Here is a 23,456-nt window from a genome sequence, read left to right on the forward strand (position 1 = left end):
AAATAAATCTGTTTGTTCACGCCTCCTTTGATTTCATCAGACGATGGAACGCCGATGATTTGATTGCGTGTACAAGAGACATCATTTTGCATCACTGAACCCGTCTTGACCTTTGACCTTAAAATAACATCACAGGAAAGTATTCATGAATACCGGTACAGAAAATGTCCATCTTATCAAAAGCTTGTGTCAGCCATTTTACGCTATCGAAATATCAGCGGCTTATACGGCTGGCCTGCTGTGTGTGTCTTACGGGCATTCGGCCGTAAACTTGCAAACTTTGTTTACGTCATAACACCTTTTCGTAAAATCCAAACTTGCTATTAAACGTTACGTATGCTTCGTAAAATCTAAATTTTACTCTTTGAGTTTCTGTTTATTCGAAGTTTCTGTTTATTTGAAGAAATTTTCTCGTGAACAGTCCATGATTAAATTCCCAAAATTTTAAGCCGGAGGAGTCCAGGCGTGGTCGCTGCATTTGGTGTTTAAGTTACGGAAAATTTTTAAACGTGTTTCGTATTGTTGAAGTATTATTCAACGTAATATGAAGGAAATTAAAGGAAAACGTCTCGTGCTTTTACTGATTTGTGAATTAATTCTAGGCGTGTTAGTTCATTGTAGGATAATTTCTAGCCAGTAGGGACAGTGGTTATTATCACAAACCTTGACTGAATTTTATTGAACTGGATAGTTTGACTGTGTACCCAAAATAATGGCTATATAAGCAATGAAGATTTTAGTACAAATTTTAATAAATAGTTTATCATGGCGATCATCCGTGTTTAACAATTTCCGTGACCCACAAATTATTGATGGTAATCGTACCTCATCAACCGTTTATACTCTACATAACAGAACCACTTATAAATTTCTTGTCTTATTTTATTTAAAGGCCCTGATATAAGTCTTAATTTATGCATCTGAACTTTGCCCTGTGAATTTCGTGAGCGAAGCGCTGAAGGTTAAATAGCTCTTAACCCCTTAACTGTAAATCACCCATAACCCCACTGTAGATCCCACGTGCATATCTATTGTGATTTCAACTATGTGTCGCTACACTCTTATTAATGGTCCGTCATCCATTATATTATTGAAATGATAAGCGTCATTGCCGGTACGAATTTGAGTTGATATCTCGAATTTCTGTATCGTACAGACGATTTAAATTAATTTATAATCTCGGATATCTCTACCAATGCGGCAATTAAATTGAGCAGTGATTGAATTTGCGTTGAAATCTCGAATTTCTGTATTAGAGGTGCATTTGGCTGTAATATTCATGTTGAGATCTATAAGTGCTGCTTAAATTCCTGCAGCCCGTCACTGAACTCTGAACTCGAGGCCATCAATGTGCCAAGTTCGTCATTGTAATGTATTGGGGCGAGCTTCTTCCGCGTGTGCTATTAGCGCCCACCTCATTCCTCATCTTAGGAGAGATCGGTATTTGTGTTCATGTCACGTTTGTGAATTGCGAGTATTTACAAGAGAGAATAATTGTATTTGTTGATATAACAACGAATTATTCACCTTTTAATTCAGAACGTTTTTCATTTAAATAATTTGGAAATCAATTTATTAATTTGGAATTAATTACTTTTCATTTTGAAGAAATTTGATATTATAAAATATAACTCAGTACCCACTGCAGTGAGTGACAGAGAGCGCATTTTCTCGTCGACGAAAACGTGGTCACGGACGGACGGACAGACGGACATGACGAGCACATTAGCGCCTTTTTTCAATAAATGAAAAAATGCGCTAAAAAGGGAGATAATTATAACTCAAGGTATGATATCTTTCAAAGCATCTGAATCATCCTGCAAACAGTGCAATCATCTTTATTAATGATATTGCAATCATTTATGCCTTAAAACCTTCAAACCAATGCTTTCATTCTACTTAATATACATCGCCTTGCTCTGGGTCTACCGTTATACTATTGTTATTTCTATGAACGACGCGAGTCGTTGGCCCTAGCGGCCTGCGTATTTGAAACATGTGCACAAGATCGTAACAACTTTGGGTAGTAACTGGTTATATATTTTTTTAAATGTAGTGATATAAATTGCGTGTATTTGTGTGTGAATGACCGTTGATTTAAATCTCTTGAATGGAAGACTCCCGATTTACTGTTTCATTTGTTCATCTTTTCCCCCGACATCTCGCGGTATTGCACTATATGTGCGTTGTTTCTTTTAACAGTAATATGCGTTGACTTGATATGTTCTGAGTTCACTAATTAAAATTTTAATTCGAACTTTACAGAACTTGCGTTCCCTGCCAATGCTGTTGTTAAATATCAATTTATTCGAAAAGTTTTAGTTCTCTATCTATTCCTGTAATTTATTCCCAACTTTTTCCAGAGCACGGAATTTCTACATAATTCTTAAGCAAAATGCAGTTTTTATTGCTTGAGTCATTTCTCTTCTCGTATTTTCGCGTTTCTCTACTCGCATAGAATGTGTCTCCGGAGTAAGGATATTTTTTATTGGTTTTTACACCTATTGTATGAACACTAATTATGTCGTGGCTGCCTGTCTGCTGCAGCTGCCCTATATATAACCTCCGCTTATGACTCTTTGACTCTTGCGTAAGAGTCATAATGACTCCTGTGTTGACAATGATGACTCCTCGGCTTATGACTCTTGTGTTGACAATGTCCTCCCTCTGATGTTGGTGCCCGTCCTATTGTTGATGTCGGTGCTGTTATACGATATGTTACTGCTGTTGATGTAGATGATACTATTCTGGTATTTTACTGCTGATGATGTTAGTGATCCGCTGAATCCGTAATTGCTTTTGATGTCGATAGGACGGCACGATTTCTTGCTTCTCGGGATGTTAGTTTACTGCTCAATCAATTACTGCTGCTGTTGATGTACGTTAGTGGTACGCTGGATCTATTGCTTTTTTGACTTCGGTAGGGCGGCAAGATTTCATGCTTCTTGAGCTGTAAGTTTTGCTGTTTGGTCAGTTCTGTTGCTGTTGATGTTGGTGCTGCCACATCTGTTACTGTTATTGATGTCGGTGGATCTGTTCGATCTATTGCTGTTGCTGTTTGTAATGTCGGTGAAGCTGCTCGATCTCTTACTGTTGCCGATGTCGGTGCTTATGTGCTCGATCTCTTGATGTTGATGAAGCAGCTTGCTTAAGCTGCTGCTATAAAGAAGTTGTTCCGCGCGTTTTAATTGTCATCGTTTCATGCCACTTTAAATTTTATCTTCGAGCTCAGCGATACGCTTTTATCCTAAATATATTGTGGAAAGTTGTATAAACTACAAGAGATCGTATTAACCTCTAAAATACATTTATGCACCATATACTTTCATGAATATAAACAGACACGCCTTTTAGAAGATCTATTCTCTATTTTCACAAAGAATGTAAAGTCCAGTCGCTGTAATTTATCCCGTTACTTAACTTTCTTTAAACCTACACTTTCCCGTCCATGAATATTCAATCCATCATTTCAATACCCCCTCAGTAATGTGTTATTCAGGTTATGTTGTGTGTGTGTTGCAATGTTCGCTCTCTGTAGGTTTGGGCTGCTTCCTTACCTAGACTCAAGGGTGTACCTGCCCACGACGACCTCCTCCCTTTGTGCACCTTATTTGTTGTTCACATCTGAAGGTCCCGTTGAAAATAACTGAAGCTTTTTAGACGGCCACCGAAAAACGGTCTTTGGACTGCGGGCATGAACGTAGAGGTGCTATTAAGAACAATGCTTCGTGTGGGTCAACTTCCTATGTGCCCCTACATGAACATGATAGAATTAGGCATTTAAATACATTGTTTGTTTTAATGACGAGTAAGCGAATTGGGGACAGCAGGCTCCCACTTCATAGTTATAATTCACAAATTTTGTATGTGTTAGTAGCAATAGATACAAATTATTCACGTTAAACTGATATTCTACTGTGTGACACTCATGTGTTCTATAACTACAATGAATTCAAACCAAACTACTGCAATGGATCTGTTCTATTCATGCGAGACCGACTGGATTATTTGTCTATATACAGGTCGTCGGTGCTGCACGACCGTTGTTGGGGGGACTATTCAATAAATAAGCAAACAAATCTTGGTTTCCCCAAACTTTTAATAAATAACTGTAATGATGAACAAATGACGGATACGAGAATACAAATGAATAAACCATGCGTAGTTCCTTAGCACTTCTAACTCTGGCTTCACGTTTCGGAGCCTTTCTTAAAATGCACAAATAAACAAATTACAGACGCTAACAAATTTAGAATATAAGGCATTCTTGGCGAAAATAAGTTAGAGCTTGATACAAGTAATGATATTCATAGTCACCTATATATAAACCACTGGATATATGTATACATGACTATATCACAAGAATAACTATACATAATACCTTCACGCACCTCTGTGGTGGTACTCCGATACAATGAAGGAATACGAAGCGCATCTAAACGAGGTCACATCAAAGGTGAATCAAAACGCTAAACGATAAATTTCAAGAGTCCTATTGCAATCCCTTACATTTGTTTCAGTCAATTGTTCAACACTCTCCCTTTGTTTCAGTCACGCTACCGTTACCATTTAATTGTAGAGCCTTGCATCTGAACACATATATGTTACATATATTTATTAAACATTTTCATAATCGTGTTAACGCCTGAGCACAGTTTTGATTGCATGCATGAACAGACTTACATTTTATTGGACTATAAGTATAGATAAATGGCTGCTGTAAAAATGGTATGACAAGACAAAAAAATGAATGGTTCACTTTTAGTTTCATTGTTTGTTTAAACTTCAATGACTTGAGTATAATAAACTTGGAAGTGTTGTATTTTATCAAAATCTTAACGTTTCTTATGGCTCAATGTAGACCTAATTTACACTTCCATTATAAGCAGACATTAGTTATTCTCTTTAAAGTATTTCCAAGTTATGTACAACATAACTATTCTTACGCCGACATCTTGAAGTACCAATTCAGTTAATACCTTTTAGATAATTTCATTTATTCATAGAGATCTTTCCTATTTTTTCTGGTTATTTATTAACTCACTTGTGCATTTCCAATTCATCCATTCCATAAATGTAAGAGTTTAAACGTCCATTTCTTTCTCTATTCTGTGCTATTTATTTCACTGAGGTGCGGCTCGAGATTTATTTATTTATGGGCGTAGATGTTGCATATTCTTTTCATCAGTGGTGTCAGAATAACGTATTCAAGTGGACCTCAACGTCTCTTGTGTAGAACTATTCTTTTCGTCGTCTATTCTGTATTACTTCTCGTGCACCGTCGACCGCCGTGTCATTCACAGCTTTATTTATTCAAATCTGAATATCACAATAATTCTCTTTCAAGAATTATACCTCATGCATTTTCACTAGTCGTCTTTCAGTTGGCTTTAGCTGGCTATTTGTGTGCGCATATTTTTTATTCGTGTGTTCACCATTTTATCGATAACAAATGTTGAATGTACGTACGTTTGTATTAAATAATTTTTAAATATATAAATTTTATTTAGGATATGACGACGTCCCCTTTAATTTAAATCACGAAAATAATTTTTTATGCGATTTATAAATTTCAAACAAAATGTTGGCCTGATTTTTGACGGTTTCGATCTATCAAACCCGACCTTTTATTTTTGTATTTTAATAAAATCTTGTTCGCGAATATTCTCCTACTCAATATTATTGCCAGGATATTCTCATTCTAGACCTCACTGACTATAAATTTGTAGATTATTTTGATTTCTCAACACAATTTCATGTTTGAAGAAATAAATCTTCGTTTAGTGAAGAAGTAATTTTCGTTTAGTGTCTGATACAAACAAAATAAACTTGGAATGGGGTCAGCAGCACACAAGCATTGAGCCAGAACGACGCAGTGTGCAGAATGCGACACTTTCAATTTGTACGCGAGCTGTGCACCCTGACTACCTTAACCTTGGTGTGTACGCACGGTGCATGAGTGAGGTGCGTTGCATCCTGAGTGCCTCACTTACTTCTTACTTCACTCTTGATCAGCTGCTTCCCGTGTGCTACTTTACGTGTGTGCTGCGAGACAGGGGCAGTAGTTACTGCCTCTTCCCGTGTGCTACTTTACGTGTGTGCTGCGAGACAGAGGCAGTAGTTACTGCCTCTTCCCTTGTGCTACTTTACGTGTGTGCTGCGAGACAGGGACAGTAGTTACTGCCTCTTTCCTTGTGTTACTTCCCACGTGAGCTGTGAAAAAGGTGTTTCATTTACTGGCACGTTCCTTGTCTTTCTTCACTCGTATATAAGATGCTAGGCAGGGATTGTATTTACTGCCGCGCTCCTTGTACTACTTCACAAGTGAGCTGCTATACACAGATATCTCAGGTAAACTTCCATTCCTTGCATTACTTCTAAAAGTTTGTGATAACTTTAGGCTGTGTGCAGCACAAGAGTAAACACGTGTAGTTGTCCCTACACCGAGAGAGGATGACTCGACAACTGCACTTGAATTATCTTCCTCTTGCCAATTGATTTCCTGGCGAATTCCAATGCGCTGCACTTATGGCTGCAGTTTGGCGTCCTGTGCGTTGTTGATCTTATTTGACCCTCAATTAAGTCATCGTGTAGTGATTCAAGTTATGTTTATAAATATAAACACTTGCTTATAAACCTAAAGGTAGGAACTATTTTTGGTTTTCATCGTAGCTTCCATTTTATGGTTCTTTGTACCGCAACCAAGCCGCTTGCGAAGTCAAAACGCTTCAGCACTCACGCACACATTCAGCATGAAACCTGCAGCTTGAGAACCTACAGCATTCCTATTTATACTCAACATTCTTACACATGGCATTTAAACTAGCGTTATTCAGCTCGTAATACTTAATCCTTCAACTCCCAACATTCTTTCACACATCACGAATCCACACAACCACCATTGCTGCTGCAGAAGACAGAGGCCCGCAACATTGGCCCATGTTGCATGTTCGTTCACTTTGTTGTCGACGTCCCGGAGTCTGGCAGCAGTCAAGGTTTTGACCCTCGACGCTAATGCAGCCGTTCGCTGCTGGCCCTGTGTAATGGCCTTGAAAATTTGCCTCAAATTATATGGCCTAAAAACATGTGGCCATTCAAATATGGCCTCTTAAAATCCTATACGATACTACGGGCGTGGCAGGCCATGAATGGGATACTGCGGCGACGAGTGAATAATACCAGGAGCTAGCATCTATAATTGGCAGTCAGGGTCAATCTTGATGTGCGATTCAACATTGAAGTTTGCGGTGGTAATTGCTCTTAGCACATCAATGCGGTGCTAAGAAGACTATGAAATAATACTTTTTATGCTAGTATGTCTGTTGCCATATCGATATTTTAATTAAATATTGTGCTGAGAATAGTGTAAAAACATATACCTGAAAGAAAATTATTTTATTCAGTAAACATGAATTTATGCCTCGATAAGTGCAGTTCCATCTGCTCAGAAACCATAGTTTGATTAAATCTTTGAATTATTCAATAACAATTGTGAAGTGAATTGGAAAATACACCCTGGTCTTCTTCGCATTGGGTAATGATTGTCATCACAGTCGTTTAATTTTGCCAACAATCATCATAATCATCATTACTATTCGGACTTTCTCCATGCAAAATGCTGCCAAATTATTCACCACGCTAACTGATAATGTTATGAATTCTTCTGATGAAATTTCTTGGTGTGCTACGAACTCTCAAAGGTTTAGCAGCACACGAATTCTTGCTTGAAATCGTTCATTTTACAATAAATTTTAACGTGTACAGAGTGGCACATTTTCATTTCGTTCAATATGAAATTTAATTAATTTTAGTTCTATCCTTGTCAATTGTCGATCGATTATATCATATCCTTTGTTCAATTCTGTCACATCTTTGTTGCGTATGTATGACAGTGAGGCCAGCGCACTGGAAGCGACTACATTCATTATTAAGTCGATCGCTCTGCTTTTCGCTCAACTCACTCCATGCAGCTGCTGTTTTTATTTGGTTTCGGTATTTGACGCTAGACCAATTTTCCATCAGTGACTGATGCATTTTATGAATGATGAATGGCCACTGCTTCAGTTATGAATCTTGAAAATCATACTAAGAACGACTGCCGAAAATAATTTCAGCTTTAGTATTATTTTGAGCGTTAATACTGACGTTAAAAAGGTTGTTTCACAAATTCAGAACCAAGAGGCTCCTAAAATCTGTTATTAATTCACGTACGGACGTGCAAAAAATTTCGATTTGCAGTAAACTATTATGAATATTGAAAGTCTTCTACGTGTCTGCAGTACTATCGAGCTCAGCTTATTAAATTGATATATTCAATAGTTATCAGGAGTCACGGTTTGATTTGAATATAAATTATCTTTCTTTAAACCTCATGAGGTCTGAGGCTCCGAACGATTCTTTTCATATACCATTTCAATTTGTAAAATAGCGAAGAGAATATTCAGATTAGATTGTTGAAGATTAATTTTGGATTAGCTTAATTTAAGTGAGACCCTGAAAATTTATCACTAGCGAACATGTAATTGCAAATGAAATGGATATTTTTTATTAGACTGCACAAATCTGAAAAAAAAATCTCCAAAAAGAATAGTTTTATCTTATCTGATCGGTTGTTAAGCATTGCACTCGCATTGTTTGAAAGATCGACATTACATGGTGTAATGCCTATTGTTCTCATATTTTATTGGGATGCACTTTGTACTCTTTACATGAACTGTCCACGTTGTACTCCTTGTTTAGCCAGTCATTGAATTCATCGTCGAGATGAACTTTATTTATTTCTCATTTGAGATTTAAATTAACTCGAGAGAACCATTTCAAGTGCTTTATCACCAGACCTGACCAATTGTTTCATGAAGCGTCAAGTGGTGCTATTGGACGCCGCATAATATGAAGTAGCTACAGAATAAAATTGGTCAACTCTCAATGCTTCTCATAACTCCTGCTAATTTTCTGAAGAAGTAATTTAACAGTAACTGCTATACGGCAATGATCTTAAATTTAAGGCGGAATGATAGCTGAAAAGCTCATTCGTCGATTCAGGTTCGTAGATTTGGATGTCGAATTTCATTTGCATTCCGCTGAAGACATTCACAATTAATTTCAACGCGTGAATATTATTTCAGTAACAGTTCGAATAGCGCTAGCATTCAGTACGCATGTGACGTTCTATTGTTTACTAAGCAGAATGGATCTTTATTTTGGTGTAAAACTTTCAGCATCCAATCAGTTGATGTGACCACTACTGATGGGTTGTGATTGGAGTGCAACGAACCTAGACGCTCCAGTATCTCTAAGATTGATTTTTAGGATCTCCTTCCTTAGTCCTCTGTTAATTTACCCCTTGAAGTCCTAAATTAATTTATCTAACGAGTTTCAGTTAATATATTCTTGAAGAGCAATGATCTTTGAGGCATGGAGACGTTTGGGGAGCTCGCGGGTTTGATCTCAAGGTGAACAGGATGGATGTATGTCTTGGGATCGAGCCTATTATATGCTGGGCACCTACCAGGCAACTTCTCATGGCAAAAAATTGGTTTTCAAGGTTAGATGCGATCCTGCCGCTGCCGAACATTTGGCCTCCAATGCTAATTCTATCGGTTAAATCTGAATCTGTGAATTGCAGATAATAGTTTAGATTGGCTTCCATTTATGTAATGACAAACAAAGTAAGTTAAATAATAATATTATGTATCCGGTTGAATATTTGGAATTAAAATCCAGTGCACATTCTTTAAAAATGATCAGTTATAATTAAATACGGTTGATGTGTACACATCCACACATGCATGTCTGACAGTCGGTAAGTTGTTGGTCTCTTAGCGTTAATACTGTTCCATTTGATGTATTTTACACGCGTCATAAATGCCTTATACGCAAGCGGCAGACTGATTCCCAGTCGAATGTCGAGGCTGTGAAACAAATCGCTTCTGAATGGCCGGACTTTCTTTTTGAATGATGAACGATCAGTATTTTTAACGGGGATAAATATAGGAGCCAAACATTTTCCTCGATTGCAGTAATCAGTGATTACTGTTCATGGGACGGTCACGTGGATGATGAAGTTATAAGTATTCAAAACAACAAAAATCTATTGGTACTTCTAGTAAATAGTAAATAACCTGAAAATAATGTATAAACAATATCCTCTGTTCCAGGGACGGTTACAGTTACATAACAGTGACAACAATCACCAGAGACTAGACCTCGCATGTTCTTTAACTGAAAATTTAAAATATTCCACGTTAATCAGATTTTCTGAGACAGCAGCTAGCAAGAAAAGCGGCAGCCACATTTCCAGGAACCACATCTGCAGGCAGAAAAAGTATTGGTTTCTGATAGACGGTCTTTGACGTCAGCACTGCTGATTAATTGATGCAGTAATCTGCACAGCATTGAGCACTGCGAAGAGCAGGTGCTTTGACTGCAGCAGCATTATCCGTTGTGGTGCTATCAGCAGGTGCTGCAGGTGCAGCAGCGGCGGGCGAAGGATCGCTGTTGTGGTGCTATCAGCAGGTGCTGCTGGTGCAGCAGCGGCGGGCGAAGGATCGTAGGAATGGTGGTCGGGAGCTGCAGTCCTCAGTTGCGTGTCGTGCGTCCTTACGTCAGTTGCTTCTGGTGGTACGTGATCGTCCGGTGGACGCTGCAGTCGGCAACCTGCACCCATATTAACTTATATCATAAGCCTGATTTCCATCGCTCCTGTGTTAGAATTCATGTGCTTCCTCCGTCCTCTACAAACGTTTTCTTCGTAGTTTCTTCTTCCAGGTACGAGACTGTCAAGATTAAGTAACGTGGTAGGTAAAAAGATTTGTTTTTATGTGCAGCGAGCCTTCCTTTATTCCAGTAGTCTCTCCTAAATTTTACTCATTTATATAGCAGCTTCGTGCACAGACTGAGTATTGGGCTTGAAATGCATTAACTTATCGAATATCGCATGTAATTTTATCATTTTACTTCTTGTGTAAAGCTCTATTTTTTTTTATCGCCAACGTGTATTAGTGAGTTTTTAGTGCTCTTATAATAAATATCACAATCATCATTTCAGTCCAGCCACAAGCGATCGATATGCATTGTAGGACGATCGTTTGTGAGTGGAGTTTCCGTCTGTCTTTTTGTGGGCAGAAAAAAAAAGGAATTATGTGATTGCCAAGTCGCAGTCCGGTTTCACTTCGAGACCGCGACTGCGCGTCGGTTTTACCGGCCCGTGTTTGAAACTACGATAACCTAACACTGCAGGTTGTGGTGGATCAACTTAGGGTAAATGTTGTGACTTGTGATCGAATGAGCATGAATCTTGCTTAAAGATAGAAATGTAATGATTTATGGCGTTTGCTGTTTGTACAGAACGCTGTAATCGACGATAGTCCAGGTTTTTCTGTACATTCTTTCTGTGGCTCGAAAATATTTGAATGAGTAAATCGTTGCAGCAGTTTACGTGAGGTGAAAATCCAATTCGCTTTTTGCGTAGTTTGCTTTAACGCAGATTGTAAAAAAAATTATCTACTTGCCATCAAGTCTTTCAGTTCATTCAATAACCATGTGAATATTATTACATCGTCGTCATGATCAAGTTTTGAACGTTTTTTGGTTAGTTTTTCGAGATTTTTTTCTACGTATTCCCAAAGGATTGACTGACCTTGGAGAAGGTTAACCCTTGAATGCAAAGTCTGATTTTTACTTTTCTTGTGAAAATTTAGTCGCTGTAGCAAATGAGTTCTAAAATACGAATTTGTAATTTTATCATTGTTTCTAATGTTTTTGAAGATTATGAACTATGAACTTGAATTCATCCGATAGCTTGTGGGAGTTGTTGGAAAGTATATCACTGAATACGAATATTTTCACAAATTTTTTTTAATCAGAAATTATCATGTGAATTAAGAAGATGGTCAATGCACCCATCATGCTCAATATTATGCATTGCTTACATGCCTCACTCTCAAGGTTACGGTCGATAGAACTGTCGACCCAAGAGAGACGGAAAAAATGTGAGATTTGAATTTTGCCTTGGATTTAATGATATATCCTGCGTACCGTATGTCAAAAGATTTTTAGCGACGCTGCTGCGTTCGTACTTATAGAGACATGTCAACAAAGACCCATTGCTAGCTTTACGTTTTAGTTGGAAAATACTTGAACATTCACGCGAGAATCTTTCTATGTTCTCTGATATTGTGAGAACCTGCCCATCAAACGAAGCCTGTTTGGTTGGCCGTGAAAGTGTCAAGTATATCATATTTTTTATCTCCTTCACGTTGGACACGCCTAATGAAAGTTTCACGAATAATCACGCTTCTCTTTCTTAGTAAACTGTATAGTTGACGTGTCATTCATAAATAGGGGTATTATGTATAATCATTTGTATACAACCTTTGCTGAGTATATACCCACTTATTCAGTATAAGCTATTGCTTGATAAGCGCAAATTGATTAGATCTATTAATTCGAAGTCTACATTTCTTCTATTGCCTTAAAATCCAAAATTATCTTATAATGTCTTGGTGAATTATTAAATCGCCTATCACTAATGCCCTTGTGTCGTTGTTCAGTTCATTATTATTAATGAGACAGCTGAGCTAAACGGATAATTAGAAAGATTTTTAGTGATGCGTTAATCTGTGATGACTTCACTTGAAAAAGATGTTGTTCTATGTTACCATATTATTGATAGATAGCCTTAAATCACGAGAGAATTATGATTGCATTCCTGTATCAGCTTCTGAACAATTATGGTGACTTGTCACCAATCGCAGTCTTATGCTTGTTCTCCACATATATAAGGATAAAGAAAACGCATGTTTTTCCGCCAGCTATTCAGTGAACAGCGCTATCGACGATTTACTGTGGCAACTTCTCTTCCGTCAGCCGTACAATGCTCGGCGATACGACAGCGCCGGTAGCTCATCAGTATTTTCAATAGCAAGGCTACTACTGGAAGCCAGTATAACATTGATGGAGTCAGGGACACGGTGTGTGCGGTTACACGTACGTAGGAAGAGCGGCGTCTTCTTTGTTGACAGATCAACGGAGTCGCAGGTCAGCTCTGGCAGACCAGGCTAGCTTAACTATTGTGCTAGCCAAGGTGAAGGCCATGAAGTCGTGCGTTTTATGCGTTTACGCTTGTGCCTTCTCCATCGTTAGCCTTATTACATTGGGAGCCTTCGTTGTCTTTCCGCGTTTGCAACCTTCTACTCTGCAGTATTGTTCCATTCTAAGCCATCTTTTATTCAAAGACTTTCTCTGCCTGAAATATTCCATTCAAAGCGCACCTTCATTTAAATAATTTTCTTACATCTTAATTATTTAATCATACCGCATTTTAACCATTCGTACCCTAGCGTATTCGTAACTTTCTTTCAATTTCTGCCAGGCATAATTTTAGTCTTGTGCCATTCATCGCCCTCCTTCATCTCTGACAGTCAAACTTGAAATCGTCTGAAAATTTCAAAGCCTTTTCTACAGAAAATTCAAGCGAAAATATCGCCTGGTTGATGTGCAAAATTTTTATAAGCTTGGAATAATTTAATTGCTATTCAAGGCGCACTTGCCGTGCTATCTTCATTTCTCCAACTTTATATTTATTCTCGACGAAGAATCGTTACTGTAATTTTGGAAAAGAATTAGCAATGTATATTAGCATTTCCAGCGAATTTTTTTGGTATTTTTTCTTCAATTTAAGAAAAAGTAAATACATTATGTGTTAATGCTACTATCTAGAAAATGCTTTGGAATAATTTTGATTATGTATAAAATTTCATGAATGTATTACTTTCTTCCTTTTTATTATCATGTACTGAAATTTAATATACTGATTAGTTACGTGCTATAAATAGTTACAGTTTCTGTGTTTCGTTGAATAAGGCACCCAACTTGTTGTATGCTTTTCCCAACATTTCTTGCTGTAATGGCTCCTTGTTTTTATGCTCAAAAAGTGAAACTATCGTTGATGACTGAGAACGAGCTCCCCTCTCTACGCCCCGGACCGAGGTTTTCTCTATACTCACTCCTTCCTTGCTTCCGTATTTGCTTGCTGTTCTCGCTTGCGGGCTTAGTTGTGAGTTCCTTACTTTGATGAGGTATTGAGGCTCAAATCTATTGTGTGCTTCACAAACCATGAGCGTTAAAACGACAACAAACTTTACGTTCTCTTACTTCCTGATTGATTTGCATTAAGCCTCTCTGGTACGCAAATGAATTGTTTAAACATTTGTCTACATCAACTATAAGGTGTTGCCGATGCAGGTGAATTTACTAGCAAAAATGTATACTGTTACATTGCGAATGAATCTTACAAAGATTGTCAGTAAATAAATGACTATATATCCATCGCAAAGCAATCATATGAAGAACGATGGAAAATATACGACATTCGATCGCATTGAATTGTTCATGTATTATTGACGTGAAACGTTCAAAATTCCATAACAATTTACTAACAAGATTTTGATGGCTAACAGAAGTAATAGCTCTTTGTCTTTGTTTTCTTAACCCATTGATGATTCTGCATCACACGCTATGCATTAAATTTTAAATTAAATAGTTGAGAAATGCTTTAAATTTTATTGTGTACAAAGTTCATGCTAATGAATCCTTCAATAATATTTAAATCATCATCACTATTACTTATTTTCATGTGAAATTATATAAATATGATCTAAAGCCAATCGCGCTGTATAAAGAGTTATTCAACATGAAAAACCCTTTATTGATGACTTGCAATTATACATTTAATATTCAAAATTTTATTGCCGCGTCATTTAGAATATCATTCAATTTGATCCTCAAACGTATTGATATTGAAAATTAAATAGACTATTGAATTTATTTTTTAACATATATAATGACATTCAAATATGTTAATTATCTGTCACAAATGCTTAATTACTCCGTTTTAGCAAGCATTACTTCTAAGTACCGCACTGTAGAATTCTCGGCTGTTGAATTACGGTTTTTCCATTGTCATATCGCTGTATTGAATACACCGCGACGCTGTGATAAATTATTCATGCTTTCAGTGCTCAGCGAGAGATCGTAGATCTCAAACAATGGGAAATACACAAATAGTCTCATGTTTGAGCAATTGAATTGAAACAATCCTAGACATCTCCTTTAAGTAATGCTCACTTTCACTTCAAATTGAGTAGTGTGCGTTTTGGGCTATATTATTATTCCTTGGAGCATTGAATTGGTTGATATAGCTTGTGAATTGTTCTTGTTTTATCTTAAAACCAAATGAAACTCTATAAATCATATCGCCTATACTGTACGTTTGATTCAAGGTAATGATCAGTGCTTTAATACATGTTTCGACGGTTATTATAAGCGAGGCGCAATTACATTATTTGAAAGCGTTTATGACGAAGTCTAGGAATTATCCAGTAAAATCTAATATTTTGCTCATGAAAAATATATGCTACCAAAATAAATATTACGAACATTAAAGTTTTAGAATTTATCACATAACCCCAGGAAAATCTGATTTCAACTTTTGCCTCAATGTGAAATGGTGGTGACATAATGATGCCGCATGATAGCGTACGTGATTCGCTAAATTAAATTCTAATATTTATCATTTACTCGTGATGGCTTATCAACAATTTGTACAGGGAATAGATTGAATATGTTACAATGAGCGCTGAACTTATTCTGCGTCTAATTCTTAACAGTTCCCACAGTTAGTGCACAATTTAGCTGCACAATTAGCAGTATAAACATCAAGGGAAGTGGCACCTGGTCTCGATGCTCTCATGATCACCAGAGCGAAGCCGTTGTCGCATTGTTGCTTGCGTGTGAATGTCGCTCACTGAGTCGCATCATGAAAACAAATAACTGAAATTCTGGGCCAGAGCTGCAGCTAGTTTGTTATCATTGGCTCCAAGGGGATGCAACGCTATCTCATTCTGGCCATCATAGCCCGAAATTAAACTGAATTTTGTGCGTGTGTGAATTGAATATCATCTGAAACATAAATACGGTCGAGTGAATTCGGCGTGGTGTCAATATTGCCAAGGGAATTATAAGAAGCGCAAATATGGTGGAGACTATTATACGTGAGGCCTGAAGAAACGAAGGTATTATACGTAGTGTTGAAAAGGTTAAATAAATTGTAAAAATATTGTCTTATAAAATTTACTTACAAAGGCACGAAATCGTTACACGCGCAAATGTTCCACAGGTATGTTGTACTTGTATGCACAGCATCCGCTTGGTCGTACTGCTATCACACGCTCATTAATTTCCTACGCTTGGACGTACATCAATTTCATACTATACTCTGACAACATACCACTAGATTCCTAGTTGTATTTAAGATATCACGTTATAGAGTTGCAAGGAAAGCATTGAGTTAAAATTTTTAAAACTATGTGAAAGTATAATTGGTTGCAATAGTTGCAGGAATCGCTTTGCTTTAAATACATTTTAAAATGATTGTCTTCAATCGATTCAAATTGGTCATATTAGTTTTGTTTAAATTTTACATAATGATAACCATTTAAATTCATAACAAGAATGAAATAGTAATTAATACGCAAACTTTTTATTGATTAGGTTTTTGGACGTTTTTTCCTCGTATGACTAATATGATAATCGAAATGTTATTTCCTATGTACATTGCTTCAACAGAATTCAAATCAAATTCATCCAAGACAATTCGAAAATGTTTACATAATTTTATATTATGGCGCACACTAAATAAAAAATACATGTTAAATAGTTTTAGCTCCAACTAAATAGGTATTTAATTAAAGAAACATCAGCGACGATGCGTGACGCGACAAAAACACACGAGTCTCCCCTCGCCATAATTCCCACCCTCTGACATCAGTCAGCTGGTCGCCCTCCGCTGATTTTACACGCCCGTTGACCTTCAAACTCTTGTGTTTGTCTTGTATTGGTGCCTTGTTTACCATCGCCTTTGAGAGTCTTAAGCAACGTTACTTATTGACTGATTCGCGTGCGTTATTTAATCCTTTCGAGGACAAGCTTGTAAATTTGAAGAAATTCTGATTTCAGAAACCACTAAAAGTACGTATTAAACTATGAGAAATGTTTTCTCATATAATTTCCAAAATTTTGGCATATAGAAGCAGTAGATCACAGCTGAGAAATCTATTAGATACGGTCAAAACGCTGAAAATTGTTATATAAGATAAATTCAAACATTAAAATTTAAGGAGAATCTAGCCTCAATTCAATTCAATTTTATTGAGTTACACCAATTAATTTAACGACATTGCTATTTTCAACTTGTAAAATAAATGCAGGAAGAGCATCAATTTAGTTGTCCAAGTCTAAACATTATTTTAAATGGTGATATTTTAATTCCTGTGCACTGTAAGAGGTGTTGTATGGAACGATGATCATATAAATTGTGGTTGGCAGAGGCATGATAACGTAGCCTTGAACTGAGGGCCGCGGTTGGTTTTATTGTTAGGATATTATAAGTTATAATATAAGATAACTTGCCGCTAAAACGTTTATAAATGGTTTATACTTTACATTTCTGAAACTTTCGATGCGATTTCAAATTAATTTTTGGTAGTTGTGTAACATCAAGCTACATTTACTTCCGATTCTGATTATCTTCACATTTGCGTTTTTTAATAAAAAACGTCAGCTGACTCCGAAATTTAATCTTGTATTGCACTGGCCATCATTTCTAAAAGATGAGCTACAAAATAAGCGTGCAGGTTTCTTAATCCGATATTCGTGGTGCTCCTCCCATATTATTTCCTTAATATTTACAAAATCTAAAATAAATAGACGAATTTTTTCTCCGCTGTTGGCACGTCTGAATTTACCTGCTGACTCCCGTGGGCATCTATTGCAGTAAAATGTTGATTAGGTTTTGTTTTTATGCTGAGGCGCGAGTTTTTACATGCCGCTGTTTATTGTAAAAATGTGTACATGCAACTTGAATGTTTGTGTGTTCGTGTACAAAATGTGTACATGCCACTTGAATTTTTGTATGTTCGTGTACAAAATAAATACATGGCACTTGAATGTTTGTGTGTTCGTATACAAAGTTCCCTCCAATCCGTTGCTGCAAATTGTTCTCCGCTTCTATTGTCTTGCGCTATATATATTTAATTTTTTTCACCCTCACAAGTGTCATATAAACGTTTCAGGAAATTGAACTTCCAAAATATTTTATTTCAAAACTTATTTGATAATATGATTAACTAACTATAATTTCTTAAATTTTTATTTGCAATGCAAATAAATTACATCAGGTTTGATTCATGGTCATTCAGTGAGCACGATTGGTTTTAAATTCATTGATTGTTCGTGCGTGCAATAATTTTACGACGTTCTTCTTGTGTACGAATTCCAACGAATATTCACCTTGAAAACTTTATCCATTTTATGTTCGACGTTGTAATGAATTATTTGATTTTAGTGAATTAAATTTATGACTTAACATTCTCAAATTCAATTTTGCAACAAAATTTTCTTTATTATATTTACCAGCAATTGATATATTCGAATTAAAATGAACAATTATTGATATTTCAAGTGCTCGCCAAATTATTGTTATTCATATAATATTTATTTTTAATCTAATTAGTAAATGGAATCCTTGGAATGTTCTCAGCTCATTCGGAACACGTCGCTTGGATTAAGACGGTCTTCCTGCGAGCTTACATTGTTCCTCTCCGCGTCACTATATTTATTATTTTTTCCAATTATTTTGCTGATAACGTAACTTTTAACTTTTTAGCTTCAATTTAAACAATTGTTCATCACATGAATTTTGTCGATTAATTCCGACTTTTTTTTACTGTCAGCATCTTTTTTTAATTAATTAAACTTCTCCTAATTCGCGTTGAATATAATACATAATACGAAATCAAAAGGGAAAGAGAACATTTACATATTTTTCCGGCCATTCCAGTGGAAATATTATTCTTTTTATAGCTCAATAGCTGGGACCCCTTCATCGCAATGCGCAGCTTTTCATCATATTGCACTTCAATTCATTGCTTCATTACGCTGCATTGATATTCACCCCACTCCGTTGAAGTTCATTGCAATGCACCGCTGTTCGTCACAATGCACTGCAGTTCATCATTGCGCCGCTGATCTCGCCGTGAACCCTTCACGCGCCTGCCATGCCCAGGGGCGTCCGTGGATCACCCAACCAATCATTTTCTTCATTTCTTCAGATTCTATTTTGTTCCATTTATTACTTTTTATGTCTTTATTTTGAAATTCGTTTTTTACTCACTAATTAATGTTTCTTCCAGTCATTTATTTATTTATATATTTTTCTTCTTCCATCTCTTCAATAATTGTTTTCTGTTGTACCTGTATGTTATTTATTAGGTTCAAATTCTTCACCTTTTATTCCTTCATTTTAATCCCCTGCTATTCATTAATTCATGTTCCTCCAAAGAGCCACATAGGCTATCGCGCTAGACTAGTGCGCCAGAGTGCCGTGTTACGCTTCGTATTTCTAAGAGCCTTAATTGTGTGTCTTGTGAAAATTGAGGCCATTTATGGTCCTGGTTTTGCATGCACGGAGACAAAACATTCGTGTGGGTACAAGCCATGCGTAGGCGAGGAGTAGCAAGCCAATGCAGGATGTACTAACGCAAGCTACTTTACAAACGTCATTCACCATCTGATTAAATCTAGTTGATCATACGTATAGCAATTGAAAACGACTTAAACTCGTGAATCACCTTCAATTCACAAGTCGTGGGCAATTTCTTATCTGCCCTGGGTACGAGAATTTGCACAACTTCCTACTAAATTGACACATTAGGCACTATAATTATACTCAAAATTAACGATCACCCTAACACTGTGACTGCTGGCATAGACTAAAAACGCCGGTTTTTCATGGGGTAACTCGACTGATTGAACGACATAAAGACGACATAATAAACTGTACGGTCAATTACTGATTTAGATTTTAGAGCATGGCAAAGTAAAAACATTATATAATAGCACACTGTTAATGTTGATATTCGGCTGCTACATGTTCAATAAATAAATGAAATTAAAAAAATGTTGAATCTTCATTTAACGGCAGACTGTCCACTCCAACCTCGTTACACAAGATTCTGCCTTCTAGCTTGATCCTTCATCAACCTCGGTGATATGAGATGTGAGCAAAATGCTGGATTTTAACAAAATGCCAGTATTGAATTATACTACAAATTCAGGAAATATTACATCTTCATTTCTGATTAGTCAAGCATAATCATATAGCGAAGATCGAAGAAATGATCCTCGAATAAGAAAACGGCACGCAAACCGTTTCCTGAATCTTCTAGGGAAAAAATATAACTCAGTACTCACTGCAGTGAGTGACAGAGCGCGCATTTTCTCGTCGACGAAAACTTGAGGTCACGGACGGACGGACAGACTGACGGACAGACAGACAGACGGACATGGCGAGCACAATAGTGCATTTTTTCCATAAATGAGAAAATGCGCTAAAATGAACCTTATCAGTATAAGTAATAACTACATCGGTATTTACATATTCATCAGAGGCCAATGCCGACCTACCACAATGCAAATTTCGAGAGAAGGTGCGGCGTTGGCATGGCGACGGTGCCAATTTTCCCTGCCCTGGTGCTTGTTCTTGCCCTCGATCTCTCACTCAAGCGATGGTGATCTGGCATACATGCTTAGTGCATGTAAATGGCCTTGCGTGGATACCGCATTCAAATATCTTTGTTCAATCCAAATATTAAAATATATTTTCTATCCTTTTTACGACTTGCGGTTAACTATCGTTTTTATTAAACCTTCTTCAGACTCAAATTAGTGACCAACGTCATTAATGCATCTATTCTCAATCATCGGATTGCATCTTGTTTGTCCTATTATCAACCTTGCTTGTGGTTTTGTACGTAAATTATTTGTGATTGACTCAAGTTATTAGAAACAATTTTTTTCGTTGTAGAATCGATACCTCGAATTAGTTTTAAAGCTATATTTTTTTAAGTTTTTTTTATTGAAACCTTTCACCGTGTTCATCATCGTAGTAAATATAATCTCCTCTATCTTATTCCTCTATCTCATTATTTCACTGAATCGAATCCCTTCTTTCTTATAATCTCGTACATCCAAGTCCTGTATTTTAATACGTAATTATCGTACTGCTATATTTTCCTGCAGACAAATCCTGCAGTTGCCCACAATACGAAAGAAACGTGAAGCTCGCCTAGGGTCGCCCGAGTGCTTCGTTCCCTCGGACTTGGTCACAAATCGAAGCAGGCTTTATATTGCAATGGTATCAGATTTACGCGGTCATTGGGTCGTGCATCGCCTCCTTTGTTGGAATTTCCCCGTATGCGGAAGGCCCAGCAATTGCTCGCTGAACTCCGCCATCAATAGAATTTAATGCATCCGACCGTATGCCGGTATCTTGGTATGGTTCCGCTGTCCTTCTTGCCCGACAATGACGGAAGATGTCTCCTACATTGAGGACAGTTCCAGTCCAGTAGGAATTTTTCAGCTTCCCGAGCAACAAAAGGCAATGATATTCTTTCGAATAATTGGACGTTGGAGACACTCATGTGTCTCGACGCGCGTACGTTGGAAGTGGAATGTCTTTAGCAATTTTTCGTCACGCCGGTGTTCGTTATTCTTAGAGGTAAATAATACCTTAGGTGATAAATACGTATGATTATTACATAAACGGTTTCGAGGATGAAGTGAATGAGTTCCAAAATTACCACTCGTGATTGTTGTTCAAAAAATTGTCGTGTCATGAATATTTTCGCGACATACCTTCCATTTCTCGCCTTGAATATGCCGTAAACATGTTGTGCGCAGCTGTATTTGTAGCGCTTTGTTTCTGAGATTATTTGGTAGCAGAACGGCACTGCCATTTTATATGCAAATCTTGTCACAAAGCAAGCATTCTGCCGACGCCGTTTGTTTTTTTTCTAATTTGTAAGATTTTCTCGAATTAAGAAGTGTACCTCTTCAAGTAAAGCAATTCAGACGCCCAGAATATTTCACTTACATCTTTGTACCGACACACATTTGAATGAAACACTATCATTATGATGATCAAATGACGCGTAACTGTCGCATAAATTTGCAAAAAGCATTTTTGCCCAAAAATTGACATAGTCATGTCGGCGCTAAAGAGTAGGCCTGATGTGGCCTGTCGCCGATTCTTGAACTTTTCATGACTTGTTCACTGTGAAGATCTAAAATTGTGTCATTTGACTGGATCTTTTCAAGACTGACGATAGTTTGAAGTAGCTACTATAGACTTCCACCGGGTTCGATATGGTGCTAGGCATTTCAAGTCTGAACATATATTTTCCATAGCTTTATCTAGTCTGTTCTTGAACGCGTTCATACTCTGAGCGCCAACGATGTAATTAGAGAGGTTGTTCCACATGTCTGAACTCTACCTAAAAACATTAATTTCAGGAATATTTATTCCTATTGCTGTGCGTCAGAATATTATTTAAATATTCTCACTTAATACTGTATCACAACTTCTCTCTTTTTTAGGAGTTTGCCGGATGACGAAAACTAAGAGTACTGTCTGTTGAGCCGTCCCTTCATCCGGCATCATGTATAAATTTATTATATAAATCGGACAAATCTCCCTTTTGTGCCCTTGTACAGGTTTTTTTAGTGCTAATTATTTCAAATATTGGAGTATATTTTATTCTCACCGCTTTTACGTAAGGCTCGACGGCCCTATAGTAGTATAAATTTAGCTGTTAAATTACAAGCTTATCTGATATAAGCTGTCATTAACGTCGATATTTTTTTTTCTTCGCAGGTGGGGGTTTCATCATCAGTTAACGCAAGCTACGATTTACATATTTTTCCACAACGTATAAAAGATTTACTTTTACACACTTCTATTTAGGGGCCAAATATTATTTCCAAGTCATTATGCTGTAATGAAATTAGTTCTTTATCGATTGTAATATTCAACGAAGTGTTAACCCATCACTGCAGTACAATGTGGAATAAAGTTCAATAATTAGGTGGATTTTCTTCGTTAGTTTCCAAGCGTCTTGTCGTCAGAAACAGAAAAGTAAGTTCCCTAATGTATTCATGACGGCAGCATGCCGTTATGAGTACATTTTTATGAATATATTTTCCCTAATTTGTATTTATAGTCGTGCTTCTAAGCTAATATTTGTTAAATCTCAATCATTATTTTCTGTTATTTTATGATAATATTTTTCATTTTGCCATACATAGACGGAAAAACTTTGCTATAGTAAACAATTTTTTGTATGTTTTTGTACTAATGGAATCATACATAAAATTTCATCCTATTAGGGCTCAAAATTTTCTAGACTTTTTTATTAAATTGTATTCTTAAGGTGAATGTAAAGCTTTTACGTATAATTAACTTTTCTAATGCACTTTTCATCTATGAAATTATTCTCTCTACGGCTATGCATGACTATAATTTTATTTCGTCTTGAATATTTCGGTCTTTACGAATGATG

General features: G+C 36.7%; 1 protein-coding gene across 1 annotated transcript in view; it reads left to right on the plus strand.

The window, feature by feature from the left end:
• Positions 1-10,596: 10,596 nt before the first annotated feature.
• LOC108670148 (Ig-like and fibronectin type-III domain-containing protein 1) overlaps positions 10,597-23,456 on the plus strand; it is a 61,229-nt gene continuing 48,369 nt past the window's right edge. Inside the window, exons 1-2 of the mRNA XM_047880833.1 lie at positions 10,597-10,767; positions 22,772-23,032. The gene's annotated coding sequence lies outside the window, so the exon portion shown is untranslated. The remainder of the gene's footprint in view (positions 10,768-22,771; positions 23,033-23,456) is intronic.

The sequence above is a fragment of the Hyalella azteca genome, unplaced genomic scaffold, assembly GCF_000764305.2.
Source record: "Hyalella azteca isolate HAZT.00-mixed unplaced genomic scaffold, Hazt_2.0.2 contig6416, whole genome shotgun sequence".
Taxonomy (NCBI): domain Eukaryota; kingdom Metazoa; phylum Arthropoda; class Malacostraca; order Amphipoda; family Hyalellidae; genus Hyalella; species Hyalella azteca.